At 45.0% G+C, this 11,902-nt stretch overlaps 1 pseudogene; it reads right to left on the bottom strand.

Annotated features, from left to right (window-relative positions):
- LOC107155906 overlaps nucleotides 1–11,902 on the bottom strand; it is a 32,826-nt pseudogene that overhangs the window by 4,165 nt on the left and 16,759 nt on the right.

The raw sequence follows: 11,902 nt of genomic DNA, 5'->3' as shown, positions 1-11,902 counted from the left end.
GCTTGCACACTCGGCAGCCGCCTCTCTGCTTCACACACCCTCCGGTAACGAAAAGTATTTAGTAATAGCCTTTTGCTGCAACTTTTTTCCTGATAATCCTTCTTCTTCTGAACTTTCTTTTTCTTTCTGACTAGAGTTCCTGAGCTCTTATCAACACATGCCCTAACTATTCTTGGTTCCACTGGGGTGCCTTCTTCCCTTAGTAATTTACTTCTCACCCCTTCCATATTTTCATCACAAAGACAATACAATACACTGAGACAAAACAAGACACAAACATACTGTATCAATCTTCTCCATTTTCTCGAAATGGTCATTTTTCCTCTCGCCCTATCTGCCTAGGGAGGAGCAGATTTGCTCCCGTCCTATGTAGGAATGGGCAGCTTTTTTTTGTCAACTTACCCCCGAGTGTCCTGGGGCTCCCCGTAACGGGCCACCATCTGCCGCAGTCCGGCTGCAGCAAAATAACCGGGGGGTGACAAGCAACTTGTGTACATTGATACAGCAGGAGTGGAAGCCGTTTATTATAGGACTACAGAGGTATTTATACATTCCACACAGCTTATCTAATTAACATAAACTAGATACATCAGTCAACCAATAAGGAATCTCCACACTTAATGGCTCGCAGTCAACCAATAAGGAATCTCCACACTTAATGGCTCGATGGCATTACTTCACAAACCACTCCCTCTGGCATTTAGCCAGGCACCATCCAGACTTGTTTACAGACTCTAACATTTCTCTGGCAAAATGCCAGGCACCATCCTGACTTGTTTACAGACTCTAACAAATGTCTTCCTATTTAGAGTGATCTAAGTCAAAACCATTCAGGGTTAAAAGATTTTCCAGCTGAAGCTGGCCAAGGTCATAGTCATTGAAGGTTAAGATAAAATCCTTGTTTCTGCTACACTGACCATTCTACATCATCCTATTTTCCAAGCTATCATAGGAAGAGTTATTCAGTTGGAAGCTAGAGATACCCGTCAAAAAATCGAACTATGATAAGCATTTTTACTTACCACAAGTATATTCTGTGTTGTCTTCAAACTACAGTTAGTTCAATGCTCTGTTTATATACAGTATTCAAGTTCCCACTCTCAAGAATGAAATAATCACAATGTTTCTAACTATTAATACAGCAGAAAAAAACCTGTTGAGGTATAAATGATTCATTTCAGTTCACAAGGAAATGGGCTTTCTTGGGGGTAAGATTTTCTTAAATCAATAAACACAAGTAAATATTTATTCTCAGGGACATTCTCTTTTATGTCATATCTTACTAAAACTTCTCCCAAGAGGGAAATAATTTCTTCCCCAAATATCCTATAAGCAATTTCTAATCATAAATTGCATAAGCAGGTAAGCCTATGAAAAAGAAAAAGATGAAAGTGTTACCTTTCATTTAACCTGTTTACAAAGCACATTTCATATATGAATCCTGATTTTAACAAAATTCACAAAAACTTAGAGAAATAATTCTATCTTAAAAGTATATAAAAGTATGATTTTTGTGTATTTAAAAAAAATACAAAAGTTTCCCCTAAAAAAAATATGCTGCTTTCAAGAGCAGTTTGGGTGTAGAAGTAAATTTTAATCAGTGGAGTAAAGTTCTAATTTGAGCCTTGGACTTTGTCTTCAAAATTAGGATAATTTCAAGTATTCTCCATAGAGTGTTTGGGGTGAAGAAATATACTTTGCTAGTAAACTGTATAAAGTGTCAATAAATCAAGACATATGAAAAGTACTGCTCATGTAAAGGGCAGCTTGTCATAAGCTTGAGAAGAGGGCTCTTCTTTGGGTATATGATAAAGACAGGAGGTAGCCAAAAAGAAGTTGTGTTTTTCCTGACTAGTTGATATCCATTCATTGCTTTCTACTATTCTCCCAAACTGGAGGTACATGAGGAAGAGAAAAGAGTTTGCTAGAGCTTTGTGCCTGCATTGAGATATACTGCAAACTTGTTGTGTTTCTTGCCCTGATAACTGAGAATAAAAGGGAGGAGAAATGTTGGGACCAAAGGGAAGTGATATCTCCAAACCCCTTCATAACAGTCAGATGTTGTAGCAGTGCAATTTCAAACAACAACTGCATCATCATCACCCCCATTTTTAGATGAGGAAATTGTATATCTGGCAGGAGATGGGACTGAGAATTTAACTTTGGCTCATCTAATTCCAAAGTTCTTAGGATGTGTGTTTAAACAACTATTTTCTTATCAGTCTATGATGTGAGTCAGTCCTGCTTATTAGCCTCCTTAAAGGGAAAAGTTGTTTTATAAAAAAATCTGCTATGGCTTGGCATTATTTCTCCTGAGCTTCAGGAGTCCTATTGAGAAAGTCATTGCCTGACCCTAAAAGCTGGAGTGTTGGTTCTACATTTTCTTCTAGGAGTTTCATAGCTTCTGGTCTAATGTCAATGTCTTTGATCCATCAGCAAAATATTTTTAAACTCTTCTAACATGGATATAACTTTAACAGTTTTCATCATTTTAATAGACGTGTTTATAAAATGTAAATATTCTAGAAGTATTTTTGAGACTTGCCAATTAGAATAATTACCTTTGAATTGTATTTGTCTTCTCTTTATCATTTCCTTGAGTCATTACTCAGACCCATGATCATGGAGATCTGATGAAAAAAATATTTCCTGACTATTTCATGGGAAATCCTTCAACAGATAAAAATGAAAATTTTTAAATCATTATTGTCATTGGAAATATGTAGTAGAGAAATTAGAAAACATTCTTTGAAACGTTATATCTTCTGTTTTTTGAAGTATGTGTAGATTTAGGCCAACTCCCCACTAATTTCTGCATGTAGAACATTTGCTCTGGTTCCTGTCTCACAATAAAACAGGAGATATTGGAGGTCTGTATTATGGTGGGAAAAGTAAAAGAGAATCTTTTAGGGCTGAAAACTCCTTTTCATATACAGTTTAGCAAAGTAGTACAACATATTAAGATCTGTCAGTAAACCACACTAAACCTTCCCCCTCCTTCCTTAAACAACTAGTTCAAGGAAAGGCCCCAAGATATCTCTGAGGCTCATAATCTGGCAATATTCATTCTATCATTCTTAATGTGTTTGTCATACATATGAAGCAATGTTTGATGTGCTTGAGATAAAAAAAGTCTATAAAACAAAATCCCTATAATTTGGGAACATTATGTTCCAGTGGTACTGAGGCAGAAATGCATCAAGTTGTTTAGTGTTTCCCCTATTCCCCATAGAATGCCTCTCATATATTTCAGGAGATAAAGCATCTAAGTGATGACTGAGTTCTGGGAATCTGAAGCTGCACCCCATGTCTGATGTACATTGAGTAACATGTTCATGGTATATTATCTTTTCCTGAAGATCCCATTCTGCTCAGAATCATGGGCAGGGTCATGTCATAAAACCAGGATATAACCCAGTATTTGGTGTTTGGATTTGTTAACTAAAAGCTTACAGTAAACTAAATTTGGTCCTGGTCTTTTACAGTTGATTATGTCCAGCTCACTCTATTGCTTTTGAGTTGATATTAACAAGGCCAGGCTTGTGTTCTTGTTTTCCCCTCAGTAAACTGCAGGCAGAGAGAAGTTAGTGTCTCAGCACTGTATCAAAGGTTGGTTAGCCCCTTGAACATTTCCTGCTTACAGAATAGAGGCTGGTGAAAATCTGCAACTGGGCAATTTTAACTTGCTACAACCAAATCAGGAATATTATCTATGTGTCTTATAAAGGCAACAGGCAATTTGTTACTTATATCTCATGTTTATATTATTCATGTGGAAGGTGAGGTAGCTTATAGCTATCATTTCCTAATTATGTGGCCATTTACCCCCTGCTTTGAGCATTTCTGGAACAGGGATGGACCAAGCTCTTCTCTGTGCACACATATATTAAACATGTCCCAGTCATCTGAAGAGGCCATTACTGAATTCTCACTATGTGTCATATGGTCAAATATTAATGGGGGACAACAGAAGGCCATTCACCTCTAATTAAGATGCCCAGATCATTTTAAGAGATTCTTTGTTGTCATGTCACTCTATTACCATAATTTTTTTAAATATTCATTTTTTAGTTTCAGGTGGATATCATATCTTTATTTTATTTTCATGTGGTGCTGAGAATTGAACCCAGTGCCTCACACATGCTAGGTGAGCACTCTACCACTTGAGCCACAATCCCAGCCCATCTATTACCATAATTTTTAACAGTGGCTTATAAATATGAAGGTGGAGTGATTCAAATCTTCCCCCCCTTTTATTATATGTTCCAGTAAAAATGGATCTTGATATTTATGATTCAGAATTATCATCAAAAATTTACATTTGGGGCGGGTGGTACAGTTATTTAGTTTTCTTTATAATTCCATACCACTTTTAGTAACCACACCCATTTTTGAAGTCAGGTTTAAAAGAGGCAAATCTGTTATTTTAAAATGGTGTAATGACAATAGCTCTCTTATTAAATCTTAGTGGAAAACCCACTTATGATCTGAGAAAAACATCATTAAATATTAAACCTACACTTGAAAGATAATAACTTCCTGATTGTGCTGTTCAAAGAAGAAACCATCCAAGTTGGATTTATTTGAGATTCATTATCATATTTTCTTCTATCTTTGAGAGAAACATCAAAATCCACATTTTCTGGGGTCCCTGGAGTACTATGGGCTGAGCATGGGGCCTGATGCTTCATGGGGAAGCAGCTCCAAGCCCTGTAATGTTACCGTTTGTATTTTCGGTCCTTGCTTCTGGGACAAGTTAACACACACTTAGTGGCTTAAAACAGCAGAAGCTCATTGCACACTTTCAGAAGTCAAAAGGCCCACATGGCCCACAGAAGCCAAAAAGCCCAGGACAGGGACAGAAGCTCCAGGGGAGGTTCTGTGGTCTTGATTTTCCAGCCTGAATAATCCAGGGTCACCTCCCTATCTGGAGATCATCTGAGGAGCAGCCTTCTCCCATCTGCTTCCTACACCCTCTCTGCCATGTAAAGCAACACACTTATGGGGTTTGAAGAGCAGGACATGGATATGTTAAGTTTAGGGTCTTCCCAACTCACCACTGGAGTTTCAGCAATGTCCACTCCACAAACAGTGGCCAAATCTTTACTGTATGCCAGATGCTTTGTCTTGGGGACATCAGAGAGCAAAGCCTAGGGACACCCCTGCCCTTAAGGTCCTACTTCAGGATAATTCCCAAATACAGATGCAGGTACATGAGGAAGAAGGGTCATGAGGGAGCAGGCTGAGTGTAGGAGAGCGAGCCCAGGAGTGAGGTGGGGTCTGGAATGAAGGGCAGGGGCTTTCTGCAAGGTGAGATCAGAGCTGCCTTCTGAAGGGACAGTGGCCTGCTGATGACCTTCTGTTGATAATCAGAGGTTGTGATGACCCATGGTAACCAGGTTTTTCATGAAGTTTTTCCAGTCAGTAGTAAAATTAGAAAAACTAGAGAAACAGGGAAAAAAGAGTAAGCCTAATGATCAGCTCATATTAGCTCATAACCAGCATCAGCTCTCCCCTAACCTTGATAATGACTAACCACATGCGACAGACACATGGATTGCATCAAGGTGGAATAACATAGCCAACAAAAGATCAGGGTTGTCAACCTGTGTTCCTGTGCAGAAGTGTCCCCCAGAGACAAGCTGGCCTGCCCCACCCATGACCATGTGACAACTGCACAAAAACAAGGTTACTTTTTGTCCCTACCTAGGAACCCAGCAAAGCACATGTTTACCAGGTGGCCTCTCTTGGCCACATGGAGTCTTCTAGTTATCGCTTAGGGCTATTGAGATGAAAATATGGGACACAACATAGGACCCCACCCAGGAGAAGCAAAGCAGTCTCTCCAGGGCATGCCTGCCATGAACAGAAGTTTCTGTAGGGCAATTTGGCATGAGGCCTTGACCCCTGCAGGCATCCACCCTTCTGAGGACCTGAACTAGGGCTGCTCTCCTTTGGACTAATCTTGGACCTCCAGCCAGTTCCCAGATTTTTGGCATACAACTTTTCACAAACTAGATCAGGGAAGGAGGGAGGAACAATTCCAGGGCTACCTCCAGAGACAGATCACAGAATGGTCTTGTGGATGGGCTCTCCTCTCACCCCATTTCTCAGGTAGAGCCAAGGACTCGGCAGCGGAGGTCCCAGGACCTTGTTCCTTGGGTACTTCCCTATGTATAATGGCCTTAATCTCCTCTCCTAGCTAGCGCAGGAGGCTGACTGGCATTCCTTCCAAAGCCCACACTCATGAATCCCTCAGCACTAAGGCTGGGCTAGCCACGCTGGAGGCAGAATTAGCATCAGGAGAAAAATCAGCAGTGCATGGACTGTGGGGGAGGCTGCTTCCAGGAGGGCCTGATCCTTGGTACAGCCTGCGTGTCCTGACTCTGCTGCGCCAACACAGCACGTGCAAGGGCTTACAGGATCACTGGCAGTCAGTTAAGGACCTGAAAGTTTCTTTTAGCAGGTCATTAATGTGCAAAGTGGCTAAGAAGGCTCTAAAATCATACAGAATTTGATTCTTCATTTTTGCATTTACTGTTCAACAAAGCTATGGTCTAGCACCCATCCCTTATCTCACCCCATACCCACAACAGCAACTCAAGTGAACATCCCCCTCTCCAAGGACAATTGATGACACATAGTCAATCACAAGCCTTCCTGGGAATTTCTAGACCAAAACAAGAGCCAAGACTCTTCCCTTCAGGGAACAACACCTGTGGCAGCCCAGGTGCCACACCCCTCCCTTCTGGGGAGTGACACCTAACATAGTCCAGTTCCAAGGTTCTGCTGATTTCTCTTATAACCAAACCACCTCTAGCTGCATGGGCTGCTGGAGTCCCCCTCTCCACCCCCGATTAGTTTTACAGCATCCTTCTGGCTCTGAGAGCCATCTCTCCTCTGCAAAATCCTCTCCGGCATGTTTAGTGGGAACCCCCACTCCCTCCTGTAGCCCTGGATAGTGGCAGCAATCATTATGGCCCCCAGGATGCAGGGTCACATTCAGTTTGCTAATTTCACAGACAGGCAAAGTTCTAGTGGCTTTCCTTGCCCTTTTGTAAGTAGTGGCCCTTCCTCTGTGGACCAGAGAATCAATGTTCTGCCAGTTGCCAGAGAGTCAATTTCCATTAATTTAGGAACTGTTGAAAAAAAATCACGAGGTGGGTCTGAGCAATGACTTGGGCCACTGTGAGATGACCTGAGTAAAACCCTGTACCTCTGCTGACCTCCAAGGGCCCCTAACCTTACTGGACGACCACCCAAGCATTTGGAGTCAGAGGGCTTAATGTCAGTTCAGAACCAGATTGAGTAACTCCTGAGAAGTCTGAGTAGGTCCTTTCAGGGAGGGGACAATAGCCACAGTTGCTGTGAGGAAGACCAGGGTCTGTGTGCTCAGCTAGGGCCATGCAGTGAGTCTCCCTCCCCACCCCTGGGCCCAGAGCTTCATCTAGTTTTGGAGGCTTTGTCTGACTCTGTCTTGGTGACTCACGTCACACTTCTGTTCAGCAGACCTGAGCTTGGATCTGTTGCCCAAATATTTGCCAAACTGGCTCTGCTAAAACTTGCAAAGGAATACTAACATCTGTCTGCAGCCCACACAAGGCATCTGTACTCTGCCAAGGGGCTGGCAGGGCTCTGCCTGGCCTGTCTGTTCCTCTCCAGCTCCTCTGTCCACAGCTTGTCTCCTGTGGCTACTCTGCCTCCCCCACTACTGGTCAGTGGCCTCCCCACTGGCCCTAGCTCTGTTTTGCTCAGCTCTTCAGCAAGGCCTTCCTGCATACACTGGGACTTTCTTCCTGTCCTCCATATTCCCATCCCTCTTTTCTGTTTTACTTTTTTATAAAAACCTTATTATGACCACATCTACCACCTACTGTCACGATTTAACTGCTCATAGCCTGTCTCCCTCATGAAGTTCATTCTGCATGCACTCATAACTGTTTCCTGAATTAATTAGCAAGATTGTCAGTGCTCTGTCCCTTGCCTGATCTCTAAGAGCCCCTACCCTTCCTAGAGCACCACCCTGGCAGTTGAGATCCTCACTGTGCTCTGACCTAGTGACAATCACGGAAGTTAGTCAGCCCTGCAATTCTGATTTGAAGAAACAGAAGAGGTGATTGGAAAAACAGGGTATTTTGTATTGTCATGGCCAAGTGCCAGCATGATCACCTTCCTGCAGGGGTTACCAGATGTGTGGTGTTTGCCGTGACTTACTTCCTCAGACACTGGGGCAGCCTTCCCCCATACCTGCTCCTGAACCCTGCAGCACTGTACTCTGGGCATAGGATGTGTCTTGAACATCACAGATCAGCAATGCTATGGGTGGCACTCAGCCGGAATGCTCACTAGGGAAGACAAGGCACAGGGGCTTCAGGTGTAACCAGAAACTGAGCATGGGGCTGTGCCCTCCCAGGTTCAGTAGCCAGACCCACTTCCCTCTCAAAGGCTCCTCTTCTCCACAGGCACTTCTCTGCCATGCTGCCAGGTTCTGACACAAGCCTGTTGTCAAACTTCTTAAACTGTGTGATACAGTGTCTGTTCTTGTACTTCCTGGATATGACATCATTGGGAAGAGCTAGCAGATTCAGGTTTCGACCAGAGCTCACCAGCTGATGGAGAGTCTGGGGCGAACCTCCCAGGAGGATGGGGGATCAAGGGCTTATGGGTATGTGACACTCCTGTGGGATGTGGGCTCTAGGCTCTCCAAGGTGCTCCTTCACCAAGGCTACCTTGAAGCTATGATGTGATGCAGACAGGGCCCTCGACTCTGACTTTGCTCTCCAGTGCTATAACTTCCTTCCCAGAGAAACACCCTGCTGCACCTTTCTGCCCCATACATTCCTCTCTGTGACAGAGCTCTATACTATCCTGTGGTTTGCAGTGTCTTTCCTCTTTAAGGAAAGTCCGAGTTTTTCAATGTGGATTTTCATGATTCCCTAAAGAAACTTGAAATCACATTCCAGATGACCTCATTTCCTTGACACTCAGCCTATTTCTTCCCTATTTGGAGCTAATGTGGCCCCATGGCCACGTGGGTGGAGCTGAGAATCATCATCCACAATTCTGCAGTTTTCCTTTGAATTTACCTTAGGACTCAGGTCAATCTGCAGTGAGGAAAGGTCTCTCCAGTGGGCACTTGCTGCCAACACCCTATACCATTTGTTATCTTTGAAATCTTTGAACCTTTGCTGATGTCCGTCTGCTGGGCAGGACAGCAGACTCGAGGCCTGGAAGCCACTGCCTGCCTTACCCTTGTATCCCCAGGCCCTAGCACACTGCCAGGAGTGACAGATATATATGTCAGCTTAACTGGGCTAAGGGACATCAAGGTAGCTGACAGAACATCATCTCTGAGTGTGACCTGATCATGTTTCCGAAGAGATCAGTATTAAACCAGTGTGCTAAGTAAAAAATGATCCATTCATCCTCCCTGATGTCGGTGGGCACCATGCAATCTGCTGAGGGCTGGGTAGGATAAAAAGGCAAAAGGGTAACTCTCTCCCTTATAGAGGGGCCAGCCACCCTGTCCTGCCCTCAGCCTCTAGCACTCATGCCAATGGACGTTTTCCCCAGGCCTTTGAACTCCAGTGAGTCAGACCACCAGCTTTCCTGGCTCTCCAGCATATAGACAGCATACCACAGGACAGTCCATCTTCTGTAATCCCATGAGCCAATTCCCATCAGATATCCCCTGTGGTCTCCCTCTATACACTCCACTGGTTCTATTTCTCTGGGGAAGCCTAAACAGCCCACTCAGCAAGTGACTTTGGGTGACTGAAAAGCCTGAGTGGCTTCCTAGGCCCACATGTAGCAAGGCTGGAGCTGTGCTCCATGAAGCTATAGTTTTGGAGGCTAACGTCCAGGAAGGTTGGGATGTGTTATCGATTTGAGTTACAGAACAACAGGTTGAATTTGTATACTGTGATAGGGACTCGTTGCAAGAAGTCATGATCACTGGCTTCTAAAAGCTGAAAGGATTCTGGTGGGGAAGGGTCAGGATATAGGGGCCTGGGACCCCCACCTACAAGAGGGAAAGCACCATCAGAAACAAGGGTGGCAATGGAAAGTGTCTCCAGCCTGATAAGGTCCAGGGCTTGTGGCACTACTTAGTTTCACCTGGTGGCAACCCAGGAGGTGGTGGTATCATACACTTCATTCTAGCCGTAAGAAGCCAGAGCTCAGAAAGTTACAAGGGCAGAGCTGTTGACAGCCTTGCTGCCCTTGGAGCCCAAGTGAGAATAAGCTTGGGAAACTTCACTGACATAGGATCCTCCTGCACAGCCAAGAGATAACCAGACAGAACAGTTGTGAGGAGCAGTCTAGCCTGCAAGGGGAAGCAGCCATGGGAACCAAGCCATCAGGGTGAAGACATGCAGCCCATGAGGATGCGAGACACTGAGGATCCTTGAGTAGTGGGAACCCAGAGCCTGTGTAAGTGGAAGGTGCCTGAGAGCATTTACCCTGAGCCTGGACAAATCTCAAGCACTGCACTGACACACCCATAGTCGACACTTGGCCAGGAGAGAAGGAAAACCCGGCCCCTGGTATGTCCCCTTGACTTGGAAGGAGACAAGGAAGATGTAGGACTCATTCAGGAAAAAAAAAAAAAAAACCTAAAGAGAAAAATCCCCCAACAAAACCTCTTACAAGAAACCCAGGAAAAAGATATCCCCCACCCATGGGGAGGAGGTACGTGTCAGGCCACATGGGAAAGGAAGTGGTAGAAAGGAAGGCCAAGTGTGCAGATTTTGGTCAGAGGGGCTAAAGAAAGCCATGGCAGGTGAAAGGTCAGGGTCTGCAGGGGTGGAGGGACATCTGGGGCTGGGACACTATGTGGTCAGCAGAAGGATCAAGTCAGAGCCAGAAACAGACTCACGTCCTGTCCTGAAGCCCCTCCAGGGGCCCCTGACTCCTGAGTCTCTACAACTGTTCAGTGATCATGGCTTCCCCACTTCATGGTCAGAGCAAGTCGGGTCTGTATTCACCCCTCCATGGGGCCACTGAGAGCTGGGTGAAGGTGCTTCTATGCCTCGGGATTCTGCCTGTTTCTCTGTCAGCTGGTTCTCTCGTGTCTTTCCTTCTCCATCCATGTAGAGACTGTGCCACATTTGCGGAGTGCTCCCCAGTTACCTTAGTTCTCATCATCCCACCTTAAATTTATTTAAACAAGGAAACGACCCTGTGAGGGTCACTTCTTATGACAATACATTAGACCTACACTGAGGACACTGGGGCATCCTGATTCTTAGGATGAGTTCCTCAGCCCTGCTCCTAAGGCCAGTGATCACACTCCCTCTCCTAGCCCATGCCGACCCCTCCTTTCCCTGGGCCTCTGGTGTCCAGAGACCCTCCTAACCTCTGTAGCTGCTGTGGGGGGACAGCCACAGGGCATCCTACTCTCTTGACACCCAGGACAAGTCAGCTTCCCAACCCCAGTGCAGCTAAGCTGAGCACTGAGCACACAAATCCTACCCAGCACCAGTAGCCACTGTCATTTGTGTTTACCATTTTACCCATGTCCTGAGAGGACAAGTCACATGAACCTAGAACATCTACCTGTCAGAAGGGACTTCCAGCTACCCTGCAGGGGGAGCTAGAAGTCCTCACTTCCTGTGGATAGGCACCCCACGTAACACTCTCCTTCCTCCTCAGGTGGTACACACTCCAGAAAAATGTCCTGTCTGAGCTCACCTGAAGGTCAGTACACACCCCAACCCTCCACAGACATTGCTGTCACCAAGTTTTCAAGGCTACCCACCCCTGCCCTAACCTACCAGGCTCCAAGGTTGGTTCTGCATCTCAGAAATCATATGGCCCTTGCAGAAGTCATCAGCAACACTGTTTCCAGAAGCCCCTGTCCTCCAGCTAGGAGAAGGTCAGTATCCAGGAAACCGTCCTGCAG

This window comes from Marmota marmota, unplaced genomic scaffold (genome assembly GCF_001458135.2).
Source record: "Marmota marmota marmota unplaced genomic scaffold, marMar, whole genome shotgun sequence".
In the NCBI taxonomy this organism is placed as follows: domain Eukaryota; kingdom Metazoa; phylum Chordata; class Mammalia; order Rodentia; family Sciuridae; genus Marmota; species Marmota marmota.
Note: the sequence above shows the minus strand (reverse complement) of the source record. Positions and strands in the feature narration are given on the sequence as shown.